Raw genomic sequence first — 21,841 nt, 5'->3', positions numbered from 1 at the left:
GGTCTCAGGGTGAGCAGCGAGGCAGCCGTAGCGAGTGCCAGGGCAGGAACCGAGCTGGACAGGAGCATTTTGCTCCCACGAGCAGGTCGGAGCTGTGGAAAAGCCCCACGCAGACCCACAGGCAGATGCATGGTTGAACCCAGCAGCTGAGGCTGCTCCCAAGGCTGCGGGGCGTTTACTCCAGCTGCCAAGTACCCCCGTGCCTGCCTGGCAGCCGGCAAGTGACTGCACCCCAGGGCAGAGCGCTGGGCGCGAGAGCAGAGGAGGAGAGGGGCTTTGAGGAAGCCCTTCCTTGGGCAGTTATCAGAGCTCTGCCAGCTCCAGACTTCCACAGCAGATTATGGTGAGGAAAATGACAATGTCCAGCTTCCTAAAAACCATGTACTGCCTTTTTTCCTCCAACCCTGCCTTCGCTTTCAGGCCCGAGCATCATCCACCTGGGCAGGAAGATGGCAGCCTCGATCTCTGCGCCGGCAGCGGGAACACCGAGCGCAATCCCTGCGTCCGCCCCCTCCACCTCCGGCTGCTGGGGAAAGGCTGTTCCTCTTCAGCTGACAAATAGATGAGACATTTCATTAATAAACCTCAGCTTCTCCTAACACTTCTGATTACGATCTCTGTTTGGATCCGTGCTCATATTACATGTTCGTCTCAATTATATATTCCCTTCTCTTTAAATCCCCACTTATCTCCCTTACCACGTAAATCACAGAGTGGGCTCTGTTGGTTTTTTTTTCCCTGCCTGCCTGCCTAACTTTCCCTGCTCCAACAGCAGTTAGAAAACAAACAGCAATTTAAACTGCAGTGTGTCCAGATAGCCTTCGAGCTGAGCCCCCAGCAAACCCATCCGGGGGTGGGGGGCTGACATGGGTCCTGCAGAGCCCCCTGCCAGTGCTCGCCTCCAGCCCCACAATGTTTGCAAAACACACTTATTTACTTCTTTCTCAGCCTGGGCCAAATCCTTACTTGGGCTTCCTGGGGACATCTTCCCCCACGAGGTCCTCGGTCCAGCCCGAGCAGAGCATCGCTGCACTGGGTTACGAAATGCTGGCCGGAGCGGCAGTGCAGGGAGAGCCCAGGCTGGCTCCCTCCCCACTGCCCCACATCCCTCTGGCAATTAAGGCAATTGCTTGCATGGAAACCTAATTATATTAGGGAAGTATTTAGTAATTTTTAACTGTTTGGCTCAGCTCGGCTCCCTCCCCTTCCTGCATACCAGCAGTACCGGGCAGAAGTTGCAGCACTGGATTTTCCTCCTCTCCCGCAGCAGCTTTTAAGAGCGAGGAAGAGGAGCAAGCAAGATGGTGTGATGGGCAGGCAGCAGGATGGGTGGCCCTGGCTGAGCCAGGGAGTCTCCCACTGCCCTCTGGCCCTGCAGCCGTTTGCCTGCAAGGTCAGTATGGGATGGCCGTGCCCCACAAGCGTGAATGCCCAGCCCTCGCATGCAGTGGCCTCGCGATGCCACCATCAGAAAGATGCTCCATGGTCCTCTGCTTACAGCACTTGGCAACCCACTGCACCAGGTGGGTGGCCAGCCCCTGACGTGTTGACCACCTCAACTGCAAATTCAACACCCCAGCTGTAAGGTTTTGGTGTGCCTGTGCTCTGGATGTGTCTCCATCCTCCACAGGTCACTGCTGTGGCAAAAGCCCAGGTGGGCAAGTGCGCAGCAGAGGCACCACTACCCAGAGACCAGGAGCTCCCACCAGGCACCCGCCCTGTGCCCAAGGCACCCTGGAAAAAATTACATCCCCAGGAGCATCTGGGTCCTGTTTGCACAGGGACCACAGGCAGCACTGCAGGAGCCCACCATGAAGAGTGCTGCACCACAGAGAGCTTTGAGCCACAGAGAGCTTTGTACCATGGATTGCACTGCACCATGGAGAGCTTTGAGCCGTGGAAAGCTTTGCACCACAGATAGTGTTGTACGATGGATTGTGTTGCACCACGGAGAGCTTTGCACCGCAGGAGCCCACCATGGAAAACATTGCACCACAGAGAGCTTTGAGCCATAGAGAGCTTTGTACCATGGATTGCACTGCACCATGGAGAGCTTTGCACCACAGTGTTGTATGACAGGATTGTGTTGGACCATGGAAAGCTTTGTACCACAGAGAGCTCTGCACCACAAATGGTGTTGTAGTACAAGGAATTGTGTTGGACCACGGAGAGCTTTGCACCGTGGACAGCTTTAAACCGCAGATAAGTGTTGTACGACAGATCGTGCTGCACCACAGAGAGCTTTGCACCACAGATGGTGTTGTACAACTGATTGTGTTGCACCACGGAGAGCTCTGCACCGCAGAGAGCGCTGCAGGAGCCCCTCGTGCCAGCTCCCCTCCGTAGGCACACCCAGCCCCAGCTCACCCAGGGGCCAGCAGGCACATGGGGCTCCTCCAGCCCAGCCCCGACCCCCCAGTTCCCACACATGGGGCTGCCGGCTGTGCCTTTAAAAGGCGAGGAGGGGAGCGTGATGGCCGGCGTTTTCCAAAGGACCATTAATTTGCCAGCGTCACATGCTTCGCAGCTGCAGCCTGGCAGTGATTTATACGCCTCTGAAGTTCATCAGAGGGAAAAGTACTTTCCAGGCGCAGCGTATTCCCCTTCCCCTGTCTTCCTCACCGGCGTGAGCTGCCCGCATCCAGAGCCCAGCTAAAACGCCGAGGCCCCATCCATCACCCCCACACGTCACCCCCTGCCCTCGCCACCCAGCCCAGGCACTCCCCTTCTCCCCGGCATCTGCGAGCAAAAGAAAACTTCCTCTGGCTTCCTCGCCTCTCTGACCCACCGATGAGAAAGCCATTAATTAATAAGGGGCAGCACTGATCTGGCTCTTCGGCCGGCCAGGGGACCAGCGAGCCCCCTCCTCCCCATCACCAGGTCCTGTGGCCAAAATAAACGGCAGGCAGAAGGCAGGCGTCCCCCCCTCCTGCCGCCACCCCCCTGCACGCCGTCCTCTGGGGAGGTTCAAAAGTTCAAGATTTTCACATTTCCCTAACGTTATTTCAGGAAATTGCTGGAGAAAGGAAAGACGGCACTGCCGAAAAGGCAGTCCGCGTGTGGATATAATAACACACATAATCCCGAGGCAGGACACAGTGTGCGCCAGGCGTGGCTCGCAAGGACCCCCGTCCCCACCCTGCATGGCACCCACCTTTTATTTTTTGGCTCGGGAGATTCCTTGCACACCGCTGACTTTCGCAGAGTTATTCCTAAAGCAACGCCGAGAGCAAAGCCTGGGCTCACCCACCACCGCTCCAAAGCAAAGCAGCCCCAGCCGTGGCAGATGCCGGGAGATGCTGCCACGAGAACCACGGGCTGGCCCCCAGAGCCACAGTGCTCAGAGCACCAGCACTTACTGAATCGTAGCGGCTGGGGTGATGGCGATGCTGCCCAGTGGGTTCAAAGCAACGCTGAGAGCATCCCCCGGAGCAAAGCCCAGGTGCCAGGCGTGCCAGCCCAGCAGCACGGGTGCCTGGGTTCCGGGCCCAGGTCCCCAGGGAACTACAGCTTGGCCCCAGATGTGCACAGGGCTCCCTGCAAATGCTGTCATCAGCTCTGACGTGCTTTTGTGTTACTTTCTTCCTTCCTCTTGAAAGCCTTCAAATTTCACATTTGCACAAACCTCAAAAGTTGCTCAAAAGCGACTGAGTCACACCTGGGTTCTCATCAACATCAGGTTCAGCTACAGCCTTTGCTGAAGGTTCATGGGAAAGGTTCATAAAACTACTGAAACTCTTGGCAAACCTGAATTTGGGGTTATAATGAAATATGAAACTCGACTACTTTCATGTGGTTTGGGGTTTTTTGTTGCAAAACATTTGGTGCAGCAGCTTTGGGTGAGAGCACAACAATCTAGTACACGACAGCGTGTCCATAGGAGCGAGGAATTCAGATACACCCCGGCAGCATTCGGCTGGCAAATGATTAACTCTTATTTGAAGCCATCTCATTAGCGCAGGGGCTGGATCTGTGCCACCGCATGCTCAGGGACGTGGGGCAGAGCTCTCAGCGCTGGCAAGGACCCAAGGCAGGAAGATTGCTTTGCACCGGTGCACCAGTACGGCTCCAGCAGCAATGGAGCCGTGGTCATGGCAAAAGTCCGGCTCTGCACCGAGGCAGCCTGGCTCTGCCAGCACCTTCTGCACAGACATGCTGTGCCATAGCACGGCGAGATGTGCCCCGGGCAGACTGCTGCCAGGCACCCATGGGAGCAGGGGGATGGCACCCATCGCATCCCAAGGTCCATCTCATTCAAACAGGGCACCGCACGCCTTTCGGCTGCCAAGGGCAACCTCGGCTGACCGCAAAGAGGGGCTGGGAACCCTTCATGCCCAAGTATCGCTTCATTCCTTCCAAGCACACAGAGAGGGGGATGTTGGTTTGGTTTCCTGAAGGTTCTTTTAAGCTTGCCAAGTTCTTTGGGTGTTCGGAGTTAGAGCTTCTGCTTTGGGGCCACGTTGGATTGTGCTCTGGATTGCCCATCCTGCAGCGTAGTGAAAAGCTGGCTTGAAGCATGGTAAGACCTCACCTACACCATAAGGACAACGGAGGGAGAAGGAAGAACAACGAGCTTGCCTGCACTGGCTTCGCTATTTCCAGTTGGAAAGTGGTGGTGAAGACAACCCCTTGAAAATGAGCAGCATAAGCATCCCAGATTGATTTCCTCAAAGGAACGAGATGAGGAGCACTTCCCAGGTATCCGTGACCCTCAGCCACTAAACCCGTGCACATGCTCTCCGAAGGCTCGCTCTCCTCAGGGTCTGGAGGGTCACTTGCCGTGACAGAAAGTGGCTGATGCATCTAAGGAGGTGTGTAAGGCAGAGAGCAGCACCTGAAGTCTGCGTACGTGCAAAGGTGGCAAATTGGCCAAGCAAACATTAATGGCAGTGAAAAAGTGTCTGCATCCCTGCTCCCACTGAGATGCAGCGTGAAGGCGATCTCCTGCATTCCCACAACCTGCTGGCATCACCCAGACCACTGCAGGCAGGGAAGAACCGTGAGAGATCAATATCTGCATTTTCACACCTGCCCTTCAGGCTCTGCACGGCATCCGTGGCCGGGAGGGAGCTGGGAAGGTGCAGGGACAGGGACAGGCTGCTGACAGAACTGCTGGCACTGGGCACTGCCTCCGAGAGACACCACATCCCAAAGGAGAGAGCAGGACACCCAGCCCAGGCACCCAGAGGTCAACCGGAATCCAGGACATTTAGAAGGCCGATTAAGGAAGTTTATATTAATTACAGAAATGTGCTAATACCCTGGGAAAGCCACCAACCCTGCAATGTTGTACAAACACGACACTGCTCTTCCTAAGCCATTGCCCCCTGTGGCACGCCAGCAACTAGCTCCCCCCGAGTGGCTCAGCCCCCCTCCACCACAGCCTTCATGTTCCCCCCCTCCATCCTACCTCTGCCATACCTCAGCCCCATCACTCCCACCTCCTCCTGTTTACAGCCCTGGGGCCATTTGCCCCCCCTTTCTTATACATTTTAAAGCTGCCCATTTTAAAGCACTGCTGAAAATCCCCGGGACAACCCAAATAGGTTTCTAGTTGCACAGAAACAAGTGACACCGGAGCCAAGATGCAGCACTGGGATGTTGGGTCACTTTCTGAACACAGCCCAGGCTAGGAAGGGCTTAAACTCACTCATATCTAAACAATAAATAATAATAATGTCGGGTTTTGCAGTGCACTTCTTTCAATATGGGCTGATTAATGTATTTGTAACGAGTGACGGTAAAGATTTTCAAGCCATCTAATTAGAAGGCTGTTTCCTTTCCAGATATGCCCAAGTCCCTTTGGAAAAGGAAACTTGGCCTCCAACGCAACCTCAGTGCTGTGAAAACGCTACCCTGTGTCCTGAAGATTAATCAGATGCTCAACTTCCCTGGGGCATCATTTGCAATTCCCAACCTCCGATACCCTGGCGCCGCCTCCCCTGTGCCTCCCGCTGAAGGAGCAGCCAGCGTCGTGCAAGCTCTGCTCCAAAAGGCACCAAAAAACCCAGGGAGGTGCTGGCATGCAGAGCCGTCCTGGCTTCCCATGGCAGCGATGGTGCCAGGGGACAGCCAACACAATGGGGAGGAGAATGGGACGGTGCCACCTTGCACGCGCCCATGCAAGGGATGCGCGCACGGGGCAGCTCATCCTATTCATCACGGCGCCCACAGCCCGTGTGGATGTACTTTTCCGTTCGTGTCTGGCATTCCCAGAAAACACTAACTTCGTTATTGATTTGTGCTCATTTGTCATTTTTATAACCTGGCCAGCACTTCTCCTGAAGGCCGTGACTAATTCCACTTCCCCAGGCTGGAAGGGGCGAGAGCCTTTAACTCTTTCGGGACGGGCTGTGCCCAGGGGCTCCCCACTCGCAGGGCACCGATGGAGCCCCCCGGGTGCCGGGCAGGGCAGCGGCTCAGCGCTGGGGTTCGCACCCTCCCATCCCTTTCTCCTGCCTGGAGCAGAAAGGCAGATAGTCCGGGAGCTGAGATGGAGCTGAGTGATGCTGGCTGCTGGTAGGAGAGAGCTCAGGGGAAAAATGGACTTTCCACCCATTATGCCAAAACAAAGCGTCTCCCGCCCAGCTGGAGGGGTGCTGCATGCCCACGCCGCCCCCGGCCAGCGGGCAGAGCCAAGGGGAGGGCAGGTTTGCCTGCCAGCACTGGTGAGCATCCAGCCTCCAATGTGCACCCATGGGGCTGGCAAACCAAGCCAGCCACGTGTCCTTCCAGCACCCTGAGGGCCACAAGGACCTCCCTGGCCAAACTGTCCCTTCTGGCCAGCAGACCCTATGCCAGCACGCTCTGCCCTTCTTCAGGACCTGCAAAGCCCTGGAGAAACTGATGCCAAGGAGAGGAACCACCTGGTTGCACCTCCAAGCTAACCCCCGGTCCCCCACCCCACAGCAGGCAGCAGAGGGTACCCAAGCCATGCCTGCAACTGCTCCCCACGCAGCCCCAGCCATGCTCAATGGAGAGGTTATCCTCAACAGGGCATGAGGACCACCTCCTTGAGATGCTCATGCATCCTCAGGTGACTTCTCATCAAAAGAAAAACCAGCAGCAGGACTTGGTCTTGGCCTTGGCACACTCTGCTCCTTGGGGTCCAGCAAACCGAGGGAGCAACAGTAACTCCTAAGTGACTCTCATAAATGTCTACATACAAATGAAACTCCAAATATTTCGGGCAGGTTGCAATAATGCCTGTCCATGGCAATGGGGAGAATATGCCATGATGTGGGGGGACACCTGGATACCTGCCATCCCACTGGAGAAACCAGTGACCATCACATTCCAGGGGAAAAACCCCAAGTGCTGGCAGGCTGATGGGACCAGGTCTCCTTCCCTCCTTCCAGGCACTTCCCAGAAAAGTGTCAGGATCAAACTCCCAGAGGAGAAGGTCCATTGAGTTTAACGCAGCAGATGCTGTTTCCAAGGGGTGAGATACGGGGGAGTACCAAACATGACATCTGCAATTATGGAAAAGCCAGATAAAGAAAATCAAATCTCATGCTTCAGGGCATGGGCTGATGGGTACAAGGGTCAGGAAGGAATTTCCCTCCACTTACACAGCAGTGCACAATTGGGTCAGTGCATTACCGGGTGGCACAAGTCCTCGATTGTTTTCCCCTTTCCTTTTCGAAGCCCTGCGATCTCGCCATTGTCAGATGAGCTGTGTCTGAGGAAGCAGTGGCTTAACCTGGTGTGGCAGAGCCGATGCTTCTCCCATCACCCGCCTCGCTGTGATGGGACTAGGATCAGCATCCCTAGTCCCAGCTGAAAAATCGCATGAGGACCTCGCTCAAAGCCGGTCCATTTGCCTTGCTGCTCTGGCACTGGTCTGCAGCGCTGCCTGCCCCCTCTCAGCCTTAATTACTTCTACTACAACGATCTAAATTATAATAAAAACTCCTCTGAGTAAGGACCTTTTCTTCTCCCATGTTTGTAAAGCGCTGTGCACACCTCTGGCATTATTTAAATAATAAGCAGTAGTAATAAAACCTGCAATGTTGGCTTAGAAAATAACTGCACTTGGAAAAGGGGCCGAATGGAGAGAAGCAAGCAAAGAGCACTGATGGTTTTGTTAACAGAGGTCGGGAAGTGTTTGCGGTAACAGTGGTTGCTCTCACTTTATGCCACGTCCAGCATCCTTTCTCTTCCTTAAGCAACTTCTCTGTGCTAAAACTTGCTTAGCTGGGAGGATCTAACCACAGGGAAGAGGCTTGAGTTTCAAATTAAAACAAAGCGAACAAACAAATGCAAAGATGGTCTGCAACATGTGTCTATCTGCACTCGACCCTTGCTAAGCCAGGCTTTGCCAAACCGCATGCTTCATAATCCCGACAAACAGTTATTGGTCTTTTCCCACTGCCAAGCAGCTATTTAGCAGCGATTCTCTGTCACCAAGGGTGGCATTTTTAAACATCCTCTGTACCGGTCTTATTCTACGCCTGCTGCAGCCAGCAGCTTGCCATCGACCCCACAAGACCACACTTTGCAAACCTTATCAAATAGGGTTGATTGGGGTTTTTATCAAACAAGACCTATGATTAGTGCAATCTGAAGTATTACATTAATTAACACTGACACTGTCTGATGACACAAATGCACCTGACTCTACAGTTTGGGGAGCCTATAGCTCCATGGGTCAGACAGCCAGGCTGGGGCATGGCATCGCTGCCCTCCTGCACCCAGGAACCCACGGGTGAGCCCAGCACCCACGTCAGGACCCTGAGCACCCAGCCAGCATCACCCACCCGACTCTGCTACCTCGCCATCACGCTGATTTGGAGTTTAGTGCAAGAGGAGTTGTCCCAGAAAGGTGTAAATCAACCGGAGGCAGCCAGAGGGTGGGTGTCAAGCTCCGAACCCCACCACTATCCAGCAAACCTCACATCCACGCCGGCACATCCACGGGGCAGAGAGAGTCATGTCTGCACAGCCTCTGGGATCTGGCCCCGGGCTGTCAAGGGGAAGGTGGAATCAAAGGTATGAAAATGTACTGAATGGGAACTGGCATGCCCAGACTTGGTCCCTACAATCCAGAAGCTGAGCCAAGAAAAGAAAGCAAGCACAGACGGCTGGGATGGGGTAACGGGAGTTTCAGCATTGCAAACATGTTGCAGACAAGTGGGAGAATAATCTTCAGGGGAATGTTTGAAGGAGCTTGTGGTGGCTTGCTTGGGAAAAGAAAAAAAAATAAAAGAGAAATGGAAACAAAAGAAAGAAGAGAAGAAAAAAGCAGCTCTGGAGGCAGCTGGGTGCTGTGGTCGGGCGCTGCGAGGGCTGCGTGTGGCAGCATCCCCCAGCAGCACGGAGAGTGCTTCCTCCCTGCCGTGCGCTGGCGGGGCTGGGCACGGTGGCCAAGACTCGGAAAACAAAATCGAAGGAAGCGGTGGACAAGGCCAGGAGCCAAGCAGAGGCTGTTGGGCGTAGGGAAGCGCACGGCACCGGGGATCAGCGCAGGAGGACAGCACAGGGCTGAGGACCATCCTGCTGGGGGGCTGGCACATGGTGATGGGGAGAGGACAGGGCTGCGCTGGGGCTTCTGGGCTGCTCTTTGAGCTGATTCCTGTCCTTAGCATCATTTTTTGCCCTGAGGTCTGATATTTCAGTTGCCTGCGTGCCTCAGTTTCCCCTGCAGGTGACAGAGACATGAAGCCTTGCCTGCCCACATCCACCTCCCCGTCCCTTGACTCGGCAAACCCGCAGGCATGCCTGAACCCACCGCAATGCAGCGCTCCCACCGAGCCAGGCAGCTGTGGCCACTACGGAGAGGACCCTCGCCGAGATGCCCTCCTCCATCAAACACCCCTCTTGCACCACCGATGCCATCATGTCCCCGAGCCCAAGCAAAAGCAGAGAGGAGGAAACAGCCCCTTCCCCTGCGGCCCCATCCAGGATGGTCCCCAGCTGGCGGAGCAGCTCAGACCAAGCTGGGAACAACATCAACCGTGCTGGGAACAAAGCAGTGGTTGTATCACGGTCACTGGGAGAGCTGGGAGGGGAGTTTCTTTTTTAAGTAGAAAAGCTTGGGGGGGTTGTTTTTTCTTTTTTTTCCTGTGGGTTTGCTTTTTCCCTTGTTAACCAAAAATGTCAACGAAATCAAGACCGTTCCCAGAAAAAGGACTGAAACTGACGAATTAATTTCATGTTTGGGGGGAAGGGGAGAAATAACAATGGAAAGTCTCAAAAGATCCCATGTCGACAGTTTTTTTTAAAAAAAAACAAGTTATGTATTGAAACAAATTCTTGTTTCTGATCCTCTGCAGTGACATGAAACTCTCTGCAAAGGCTGAAATCAAACCAAAATGTTCCAAGCAGCCCTTTCTGGGTCTCTGGGCTGTGTGGGAGCATGATGCTCCTGACTCAGAAACACTTTCAAAGCCCCAGGGTCTCCCACCAGAAAGTCATCCCCCTATCAAGCTCCTGTCCTCTTTATCCTTTGCTTTCTCCTTCTTGCACGGAGAAAAAGCCAGGTATGAGCAAGGAGGGCAGCTCCGTGCCCCGGCCTCTCTGCTCTACCCTGCTCCACCGACCCATCCAGCCGGCAGCTTGCATGCCACGCCAAGGAAGAGCCGGAGAAAACTTCATTCAACCCATCAAATACTTTCCCCTGGGCTCCCAAGGGCTGTGGATGTACCCTTGGGAGAAGGGTTGGTTCACCACCCAAAGCCTGTGGGTGTGGAAGAGGTGACACATGTCCCAGTAAGGCCACCTCAGGGGCAGAACCTGGCTCCAGGACCCCAGGTCTAAGTGAACAACTTCACCCAAACCATGCTCTGACACAGTGCAGTCTTGGGGGACATCAGAAGGTGACACTGAGCTCCAGAAGATTAAAAAAATCCCCCAAAAGAGAACGAAGAACTACTGGCTGAGTCGTTGAGTCAAGGTTGCACCGTTGCAAAGAGGTGTCCAGGGTCAGCCTGGGAGGATTTGGCTCCATAGCTCCAACCAGCATCGTAGAAATGGTGTTTTCCTTCATTCCCCACCACCTCTCCTCCTCCAACCCCGGGTTCCTGCCACAGCCTCAGATCTGCCATTGCCACAAGCCTTGCCTCAGTCTGCTTCAAATTACCGTAACAATGCTGGGCCCCAAGTGGACATGTAAAATGTCTCAAGTTTATTGTAATTGTAAGCCATCCCTAAAACTGCAGAGACATTGCTAGAATATTTCTTCCTCCTTTTAAGACCCTCCGACGACTCCAAGCCAGCAAGAGGGACGTGAGGACAGGCGGGAGAAGGAGCTGACTGGAGCCAGCTGCCTTTGCACGGGGCTTGCACGGCTGCGCTGGCCGGGCTGGGGCATGGGAAGGGGCAGCGGGGCTCCCCGAGGTGGTGCTGGGACGGGGTAATGTCCCCTGGGACACAGGGACGGCTGGGGCCGAGCGGCTGCCGAACCCGTGCCCCGTCTCCTGCTTCGAGGAGGGAAACAACACGGGGCAGAAGTGCTTTTGCTGGGAGTGGGACCACCGTGCATGGCTGAAAGCCCGTGAGCACCAGCCCCTTGCTGCCTGGCAGCTCCCTGCGTGGAGGCAGCTTGTCCTGGGTGCTGCACGCTGGCATCTGTGCCACCCGCAGCCGTGCCACCCACAGCTGTGCCACCAGCAGCCATGCCACCCGCCGCCATGCCACCCGCCGCCATGCCACCAGCAGCTGTGCCACCAGCAGCTGTGCCACCAGCAGCCGTGACACCAGCAGCCATGCTACCCACAGCAGTGACACCAGCAGCCGTGACACCAGCAGCTGTGCCACCAGCAGCCGTGCCACCCACAGCCATGCCACCAGCAGCTGTGCCACCCACAGCTGTGCCACCAGCAGCCGTGCCACCAGCAGCCGTAACACCAGCAGTCCTGACACCAGCAGTCATGACACCCACAGCCATGACACCAGCAGCTGTGACACCAACAGCCGTGCCACCCACAGCTGTGCCACCAGCAGCCACGCCACCAGCAGCTGCGCCACCAGGCAGGCACTGAGCCTCTGCCTGGAGCCCGCGTTAACGCTGTCACACAAATCGCACCTGTGAAACTGTTACAAGAATTAATTGATCATATAAGTACAGTAATTGGAACTTGCAAAGCATAGATAATTACCTTTTATTAGTTCCTGTAGATAATCCATTATGCACTGATTAGGCCTAAGTAAGGATCTTGTAGTCCTAGTTTGATTAATGGCAGATTATGGATATAAAACTCAAACGGGAATAGATAACTTATTCTTTTCTTTCATGCCTTAGGAGTACATCACCCTGTGAGTTATGGTCAGAAGCTTCCCAGGTGCCTGATTTGTCCCTGGGGAAAGTCAGGCACAGCTGAGATTCCCACCTGACCCAACCGTGGTCCCTCTCCCGTGGCCAGTACCAGCTCCCGATGCTCCCCAGTGGCTCCAGAGCCCCCAGCTCAAACCTCAGCAACGTGCCTGCTCGCCAACAGCCCCGTGTCACGCAAGGCCTGACCAGCTCCCTAACCTGTTTTTAGCTCAGAACAACTTGCCATCATCCCTCTCAACCCAAAGCAGCGAAACCTCTCCCAAGCATCTCGCCCCCCCAGCTCGGATGCGCTCATTTCCATGGATGCTCAGACCATATATTTATTTTCTGCGACTCTCTGCCTGAGACAGAATATCAATAATTATTTTCTGCTTGCAATCGTCTGACTGCCGAATGCCATCTGTGGGGCAGGGGATGCTGCTCCTACGTTTACAGATGGCCAGCCCCCATGCCGGGCTCGGTGGGACTGTCCCTGCATCAGAGTCACCGTGTCCCCTGCGAGAGGGATCTGCCTGCAGCACGGGGGGTTCTGCTCCACTCACCATCACTCTCACGCCCTGTTTGCAGAGCAAGGAGCACAGGAGCAGGATGGGGGTAACCGGACAAAATCTGCCTGCAGGCTAAAGGAAGCTTTATTTAAGAGGAATAAATAAAAAATAAGACTGTGATTATCTCAGGCCACTCTCCAGCTGCCACCCAGAGACAGAACGGGGGAGGCATTTTTCAAGTGAATAAACAAAACTGAGCGGATGTGACACGCCGAGGCACAGGGACAGATTCCTCCTTTCTTCCTGGCCAGATAACCCCCTTATCAGCACGGCGGAGGGGATTAGGAAGGAGTGGAGGAAAGGGGGGAAAACAGCAAATGTGGGCAAGGGGAGAAAAAATACCCATCAGAGAAGCTGGCCGGAGGGAGCCCAGGAGCAAGGAGGCTGCGTTCAGCGCCAGGCTATTCATCCTGCACGCTCCGGACTGCCAGGGCTGGGGATGAATGAGATTTACTGCCCATTAAAATAAAGCCCTTTCTGTAGTTTATAAACAATGTTGCCGCTCAGTGGGAGGTTGGACATTTTAGTTCATTAAGCAGCAAATAATCTCTGTCACTTTTTATTTTTAAGTTTATTTACATGGAGGGTCGGGTTTTTTTACCCCTTCCTCCTCCTCCTCCTGCCCAGCCCCCCACCCCCCCCCCGCCAGCAGCAAAAGTGCGTGTGTGCACGCAGCCGAAATGCTGCTCCGCACCGTGAGCTGGCTCCTCCTGTGGCCGTTGGCCAAGCCACTAAAATAATCCTGTTTATGCATCAAAAATGGTCCTTACAGTAAAAAGAAAGTTATTTCTGCCTAAAACCCAGGCGTGGGTGAATGGTGTGCCAGAGCAGCACTGCTGGGGGCACAGGCAGAGACTCAGCACCCGTCCTGGGACCAGGCGGCAGAACTGAGCCCTGGGGTAAGTCGGAGACATCAGCAGTGACTGCCAGGTCCCTGCATGGTCTGGGACACCAAAAGGGACAAGGACAGGGCTGCCAGCAGCAAAAGAGACCCCCGTGCTGGGCAGCCTGGAGTGTGGCACATGGAGATGCCCAGTGGGAATGCAAACTGGACCACTCGCTCAAGGTTCCTGGTTCAGAGCAGAAGACCTTTCCCTTGGCATTACAGTAATAGGCACATCTGCCTAGAAATGCCACCCCTGCCCGGGAGCCTTTGCTTGTGCAGGGAGATAGAGAGGGCAACACCTCGCAGGGGCGGAGGTGGTGTGCAAGGAACTGCAGGAGGGTGCACGGGGTGACACAGCTCCAGCAAAATCCTGGTGGCACCTCCAGCTGCGCGTGGCTGCAAGCGCTGGCCCCTTTCCAGCAGCTGGCAGAGGCAGCGGGAGATGCTGCCGGCCAGCGCTCCCCAGCCCCTGGCTCCGCACCAACGCGCTGCCAGCAAACTCCTCTCTGGCAGCGGAGGGAAACCTGCGCATCAGGCAGGATGCTGCCGGGGCTGTGGATGCTCTACCAGAAAAACACCCCGGGATGGCACCGTGGCACAGCCCAGAGCCTCGGCGGGGGGTCGTGGTCCCCTCTCCACCTCCAGCACCACGCGAGGCTGGGAGGGAACAAGGACATCTGGGAGGGTCAACACTCGAGCTAGTAAAGATGCTGTGATGGTCTTCTGCAAGGGGATGTGAACTCCCTTCTCAGCTAACTGTACCTTGGGCCATGGATACCCCCTGAACCCTGCTCCCACTGCAGTGCTAAGCAGCTCCTGCATCCTCCCCCGCTTCCTCCGGCACAGCCCACCACGCTTGGCTAAACCCCACCATGACTCAGCCCCAGCACCACTGCAGCTCCCTGGTGGGCAGAAGAAATCCCTCCTCATGTTATCTAGATCCTAAAGCACTTGAGCAGACGGCAAATGTGCAAGCCATTATATCATTCACTCACTATCAAAAGCTCACACAGAGGCACTTAATTACAGCCCCGGAAGCGCAGGCTTCCTTAATAAATCAAAGAAATAAAGTCAGGGATGATGCACTGAACAGAGGGGGTGGGGTGGGGGGAATAAAGAGCTTACAGTTTCCCACTGTGTGTCCCCTTTAGATAACAGATGCTCTCTTCTTAACCTCTCACTTCATCAGATCAGCTCCAGCTGTGTTTGGATCAAGTGCGCAGGCTGGCCCGTGTCCAGGCTGCCTGCTTCCCTGCTCCGGTGCCAGCTCCGTCCCTCCAGCTCGAGGGCTGGCTGCGCCGGGGGTGGCAGGGAGGAGGGGAGCCCCCACCGAGCCAGGCCTGTTTCATTAAGCATATTTTACTCTATTCCTTCTTCTAGTGACCTAAACTCCTTCCTAAGAGCATCTCTGAGACTCTCAAAGAGGGCTGAACACCGGTCCCATCGGCACCCTGCAGCCATCCCTAGCCACGCTTCTGGGAAAAGCAGCGACGTCGCAGGAGCGATGCACGGGTATCACTCATTTCCCCTCGCAGCCCCATGAGCAGCCCACACCAGTGTAACATCCAGGAGACACCACTGTTAGTAAACAGCTTCCAAAGGCTACACTGATAGCTTCACGTCATCTTGGCCATAAATCACGGGAGAAGCCCCCCGGGACACCCCCCGCTCCCTGCCTCAGCACGCACCACCCACCTCCCTGTTTATTTGTAAGTGTCACCTCCTCCCTCCCGCTGGCGCGCAGCCCGCTGCAGGAGCGCGGTGATGAATGGGGCTGCAACAGCGTTAAAAGGAGATTCCTCACCGCAGAGCCTCGCCAGCCTCGGCCGGGGCTAGGAGTGAGCAGCCCCCCATGCTGGGCTCCCCCCCGCCTGGAGCCGCTGCACCTGCACCCACCACCCCATGCGCTGGCATGTACCCCCCGCGGGAAAAGCGATGCCGGAGGGCTGGCAGAGCCCAGGTCCCCTTACCCGCCTGCAAACGTGCCTCGCAGCCCAAGGACCTTAGCGGAGATAAAGCCTTTGAGAAATCCCACTGCTCCTAATCCCCCAACAGCACAAAAATAATGAAGCATTATCTCATCAGGCCTTAACCCAGTAATTACCCAGGGGATGGCTTAATAAGGAAGGGACACCCACCTGCCAAATACAGCCTAAGCCTGCCTCCTGTCCGGTTACACAACACAAGGCTGGGCACAGCGGTAGCAGCGTCCTGCAGCCCCCCCCGGACCGAGCCAGGCAGGGGAAGGGGAGCAGGAGCAGCCCCGTCCCCACACCGGAGGGGCTGAGGGAGCCCAGGTGCCCAGGAGACCCAACCACTTCCCCAGAGCCGGGGTCGTCACTGCCCCCAACATCCTCCTGGACCTAGCCAGGAGGAGGCAAGCCCTGCCACCAGGAAAAGCTGTCTGCCTCCAAACTCCCCAGAAGAGCCCCAAATCTCAGCTGGCGCAGTGGCTCGGCGGAGGGAAGCACCTGCTCGCAGGGTCTCCGTGCCGCCCTCCCCTCGCCAGCTCGGCTGGTGCTGTGCCACCTCCTCCCCGCACCCCACATCCTTCCTGCCAGCAGCCGATGCTCCAGCCGTGATGCCTGGATGGCTGGGAGAGGGGACAGCAGCCGGGAAGGCTCAGAGATGGGGTTAAACCCCCTCCCGGCAGCCTGACCTGCGGGTGCTGGGGGATGTTTCTAGCCCATCCTGCAAGACAGCTGTCTCCTCACCGCAACAGCCCAAATCACGAGCAACTTGGGCAAATCTTCGCCAGGGCTCTGAGTCAGACCACATGCCCTGCTCGGTTAACGGAGCTGGAGTGTGAAAAGTGAGCCGGCTGGAGGAGAGCGCTTGGGTTACAGCTCGGAGCAGCCGCTGCAGGGCTCTGACAGCTCCTGGCTGCTCCCCGGGCAGCGATATCTCCAGATCTTTTACAAATAAATATCATTGCTCATTATCTCAGCATTAAAGTTACATGCTGGGCGAGATGGGTACTGAGCTTTCCCTTGCTAATCTAAAACGGATGCCAGCGTTTCTATTATTAATCTCCCAGGCCGTGGGCTCCCTCCCCCTCCGCCGCTGCCAGCTCTGCCACTGCCACCCCCTGTCCCCACGGGAGGAGAGGGGACAGCGGAGCAGTTCCACAGCCCCTCTGTGCTTGTTCACACATGGCCCGGTGGCTTTGCTCCCTGGTTGAGCTGTGCTGCTCCTGGGGGGGGGAGGGTAAAGCCTCCCCTGACGCCAGGGCCGGGTGTTTCCAGAGGTTTGATTTTGCTGAACCCATTTCCACACGCAGCCGCAGTGAAGACGAGCCAGTGGCAGGCAGTGTTCCTCCCCGGTGGTTCCTCCCTCCACAGCACCCCTGGGTGCAAGCACGCACAGAGCCAGGAGCATCTCAGGGGGCTCCTGTCAAGCCTCCAGACCAAAAAGGCCGGTGCCTGCAGACCAGCGACCTGCTGAGTGAGGGCTGCCAGCCCCAGGGAAGATCTCTGCAAAAAACCTCCCTGCACCAGCAAGATGAGACCAGAAGTTCCTGGTGCTTGTGTCCACCCCAAGCTAGAGCTGCCCAAGAGCAGCATGCTCACCCCAGCATCCCAATGTGCCGCAGACCGGCTGCCGGGAGTACGTGCCTTGCAAGGAACGGCGTGGGTTTGACTCCCACACCCTGCCGCATCCCAGGCTCCCGCTCCAGCGTGGCGTGGGGCTGAGCCACTGCAGGATGTGGCCTGGCTGGGCAGAGCCGAGCGCTGCCCTGCTGCCCACACACAGCAGCATCTCCAGCAGCCGCTTCCTCCGAAGCCAGAAGATACTGAGTCACCGGCACTGAGCTGCCCAGCTCATCCTCTCACTCCCTGCAGCTGGACTTACCGCCGGCACATTTGCAACACAGGGCCCACAGCATCTGCAGGAGCAGCAGCAGCAGCAGCAGCGTCAGGACAGGGATGGATGCGCAGCCGCCAGCCCCCAGCCTACCCCGGGATAAACGCAGTGCTTCCCACAGCCCAGCAGCAATCCACGGTGCACTTTATCTCTAGGCGGCTTTAATTGCGGAGATGGGTATCGCAATTAGATGTTGGCTCACTAAGAGCAACCAGAAAGCGGTGGAAACACTGATCACCGGGGCTGGTTGAAGACAAGCTGAGGCCGCTGCGGAGCAAGGAGGAGAGAGCCAAACCCCAGGAGATGGCCTTGTCCCCGCTGCCTACAACACACAGTAGCCCCAATGCCCAGACAAACTCTGCTGGATATTGGTCTTATATACAGAAAGTCCTCCAAAGTCCCAATACAGAAACTTTCCCCTCCCCACATCACACACAGAAGAACCAGGGAGAAACCGAAGCAGATTTCCCATTTGCCCGGGAGGTGTGGGCCAGCCTTGTGGGGGCACATGGGGTTAGTGCCTGGGACACCCACCCAGTCCCAGCTCCAAGCACCATGAAATCACCCACCAGAGCCCCGAGACACGCCGAGGTGATGGCACCCATCACCCTCCCATCCCAGGCCAGCTCCCCTCCCCTCCCTTTGCTTCTCTTTTTTAAGAAAACAATTAAACTGTGTCTTTTTTTCTATACCAACGCTGTCTGCAGGGTTGCTGCATCCTCCCTGGCTCCTAACCCCCCCTTATCACATGTTACCCATGAGAGGGGGGCGACCCCAGCCCCCAGCCAGATTCCCGCAGTCCCCACAGGATGAGGGTGCCTTGTGCCAGACATTCCCTTGCCAAGGGGGGATGTTTGCCTGTGTCCCCTGCCTGTGTCCCCTGACTTCAGGCAGCCCGTGTAGGGAAATGAACGCAGATTTCGACATCCTTTGGTTCATCAGCTGCTTGTTTCAACATCCCCACAGTAAAGCCTCAAAAAAAGCACACCCTGTCACTCCCTCACAATCTTCCTTCTGCTAACTAGGCTTTATCCAGAAGCCTATTTGTCACCTCCAAATAAATATTTATTAACCAAACTGCAGGTGTCTGGGGCTTCCCACCTCCTCTGCTTTCAGCTGTGCTGACACCAGAGCTCTGTGGAGCGCCCAGATGTCGGCTGGTAACAGCTCCAGGAGTGTTTCTGCTGCCTCCTTTGAGCCTGGCATTCAAGTAACTTCTCAAATCTTCCCACTAACCTCAGCGGGAACACCCTGGTTAAGGGACATCTCAGTGCAAGCAGATGCAGGGGTGGTGGATGAAAAAGCGGGGTGGGAGGAAGCCTTCCTTGGGCTTTTCCTTTCGGTAAAGTCATGGACTTGCAAGGAATGCAAAGCCCAAATCCAAGGGTCAGTCCCACAGGACAGACCCTCCCCAGCCCTGCCACTGCAGGTGTGGAATAAAGACTTTCAGGGTAAAATCTGCTCCTTTGTGCCAAATGCAGAGATTCTTGGTGTCCTCTGCCTCCCCGGCGGCAAAGCTCCTTGGAGGGAAAGACTCCCAGCACTGGAGCACTTTCCTCCAGCTCACGGGCTTAAAGAAATGTCTACAAGCCACCAGCATGTTGGACTTTTGGGCTTTGGAAATGGAACCCCAGGTCCCAGGCTCCAAAGCTGCACAGGAGATGAGAGGGACACAGCCCCTCGTGCATAGCTGGGGGGATCCATCCCTAAGAGAAGCCCATCCAGGAGAGCCAGGCCAGGGCAGACCACAGATGTGCTCCTGTGCACCTGGTGGAGGAAGACATGGATGAAGATGGAGCAGCAAGAGGTGCAAAAGGAGGTGCAGCCAACACCTTCTCAAAGTCCCAGGACCTCCAAGAGCACCTGTGGTTTAAATATGGGGGCAAGCCCTGCACCCCAACATGGCGCCAAATTTGTAAGAATTGGGAAAGGAAAGGCAGAAATAGCTGCAAATGGTGCTGGTTCCCCCAGCAGTGACCTGTGAGAGCCCAGAGCCCAGCCCACAGCCCTGCAGGAGGGGATCCGACAGCCCCATCCCAGCCTGCCACAGGGGAGAAGAGCCTCGCCGGAGCGGACGGGCACGCTGGCACGGCTGGCCAGTATTTCCTGCCAACGAGCCCGGGCCAGCAGCAGCCAGGGTGGTGCAGAGCCAGCCAGATGTGTGCAGGCTCTGTACGATGGGAAAGCAGCCCAGCGTGGGGCTGCAAGGTGATGCTGTTGCTGGATAAGGCCCCACAGACCAGGAAAAAAGCTGCACAGTGCAGGGCTGCACCCCTGCAACGAGCCACTGCAGCTGCTTTGCTCCCTGGAGCACCACATCCACCCAGCACCAAAGCAAGAAAAAAATGAAGCCGAGGAGAGCAAAAGGGAGAGGTGAGGGAGGGTGGGGTGCATACTGCAGATGGCTCCAGCCCAAGGAAAATGCCCTGGAATTCATATAAAACCTGCAGGATTTAATTATCAGCTTGCTTTATGGGGCAGGGCTGTGCCAGCAGCCTGCCCCTCTCCCCCGGTTCCCCCTTTCACCAGGCTGGATGTTGCCTCCCAGTGCCGCCGGCTGGGGCTGGGGCTGCAAAGGGAGCCAGAGAGACACCAACAGCTTAGGGAGCCAGAGAGACACCAACAGCTTGCAAAACCCTCAGTATTCCCCCGGCCAGACTCTGCCTCACTGGGACAGGAGGACCAAGGTTAATTTTAATTTTAGGGCATTTGATTTTCATCGAGTCTCTGGGCAAAGCCCAATGTCCCTGGTTAAACCAACAGAGCTGTATTCGCCCATTTGGGCTCTATTTGCCCGTTGACTTGGCAAGCAGGTACCAGGACCCTCATTCAGCAGGAGGGCTGGGACCCCAGGCTCACTTTTCTGCTTCTGCTCAGGTCTGCCGCCCAGTTTCCTGGGGGCTATGCCCACCCCCCGTTGCTGGGAGCGCACAGCCGGCCAGCCCTGTGCCCACCTGGGCAGGCGGCACTTCGACCCGTGTTGCGGAGAGGATGGGGAAGGGGCCGTGTGCCAGTCAGGCAACACGCCACCCAGTTCTGCAGCCCAATAAAGTAAGAGCCACTGCTGTGATAGTTCATCACAGAGCAATGGTGGGATAGATTAAAAAAATACTTTTGCAAAGAGAGTTTCCTTGTCCTGCCTGCTCCGTGGTGGTATGAGACCAATGATGGGTTCCCTGGCTGCCCTCCCCATCCCATCTCACCCTCCCTGGCAACACAGAAATGGCGAGGGGATGGAAGAAGGAAGAAGAGAAGAAAGTCCGAAACAGACTAGCTGCAGCACAGGACGGTTCAACCACGGGAATGGAAACCTTTCCAACCCGCATCCCCTGGGCATCCCCGAGCCCCAGCCAAAGGCCAACAGTAGCCACAAGAAAAGTGAAAGTAAGAACCTGAGGTTTAGTGCTCCACTGCAATGGGAGAGATGGTCACGCCAAGGCCATGGTGGCAGAAAGGGCACAGGGCTCCCTGTTCCTCCTGGGAACAGCCCAAGGCCACCTCGCCTCCCTCGAGACACAAAGCAAAGGGATTTAGGCACCTTGAATGTTCTCGGGGACACCACTGAGCTCCTCTCCAGCACAGCCTCCCACCCAGGGTGATGATAAATCTGAGATTGGGGAAACACTCAGATGCTGCCACAGACACGGGGAGTGTTTTAACAGCCTGGCCTCTCCCCCTCCATCCCCTGTCACCACTGTCACCGCGCCCCCTTCCATCCCTCCCACCCCTTTCGAATTAGCAGCCATCGACCTCCTCCCCCTGTGGAGCTGACATTAATCCGGCGATGTTTGTTTAACAACAGCTCCCATTGATCTGTAGCCTGATCCCCCAAGTCAATACAGGCTTTCGCCGGGGTCTGGAGTGCAGGATCTGGCCCCGAAGTGGCCCGTCAAGCTAAAACGGCTGCGCCGGCTGATAGGATCAGATGCTGTCAGTGCTGCTCTGGGACCCATTAGCTTTAATTAGCTGATGATGCTGTAGAGGCCACATAAAACAATGAAGGGGATTGATCCCTCGTGTAACACTATTGACAGTGGAGCTGCATCTGGGATCAGTTTGGTGCCGGATGCATCTGTAGGGTCTATAAAAGCAAGGCCTGTTTTCTTTTTCTTTTCTTTTCTTTTTTTTTTTTTTCTCTCCTTTAATTTAAAAATCCCATAATGGTAAGCCTGCCAGTTTAAAAGCAAGAACAAAAAAAAAGAAAAAAGTCAAAAGTCAACTGCAGGGAGCCCTCTGTGATTCCCGTTGACCGGAATGTTAGGGCACATT

The 21,841-nt window shown here is 55.9% G+C and overlaps 1 protein-coding gene across 5 annotated transcripts in view; it reads right to left on the bottom strand.

Moving 5' to 3' along the window:
* Positions 1–21,841, bottom strand: part of RXRA (retinoid X receptor alpha) — a 119,339-nt gene that overhangs the window by 54,066 nt on the left and 43,432 nt on the right. The window contains exon 1 of one of the 5 annotated variants that reach the window (XM_056351441.1): positions 15,679–15,738. The exons of 2 other annotated variants lie outside the window; for them this stretch is intronic. The gene's annotated coding sequence lies outside the window, so the exon portion shown is untranslated. Of the gene's footprint in view, positions 1–3,154; positions 3,310–3,359; positions 3,494–15,678; positions 15,739–21,841 lie in introns of those variants that run through there. 2 more of the 5 variants (XM_056351440.1, XM_056351439.1) reach the window with 2 other exon arrangements.

The sequence above is a fragment of the Falco biarmicus genome, chromosome 9 (assembly GCF_023638135.1).
Source record: "Falco biarmicus isolate bFalBia1 chromosome 9, bFalBia1.pri, whole genome shotgun sequence".
Classification (NCBI taxonomy): domain Eukaryota; kingdom Metazoa; phylum Chordata; class Aves; order Falconiformes; family Falconidae; genus Falco; species Falco biarmicus.
This window is presented reverse-complemented; position numbering and strand designations above follow the sequence as displayed.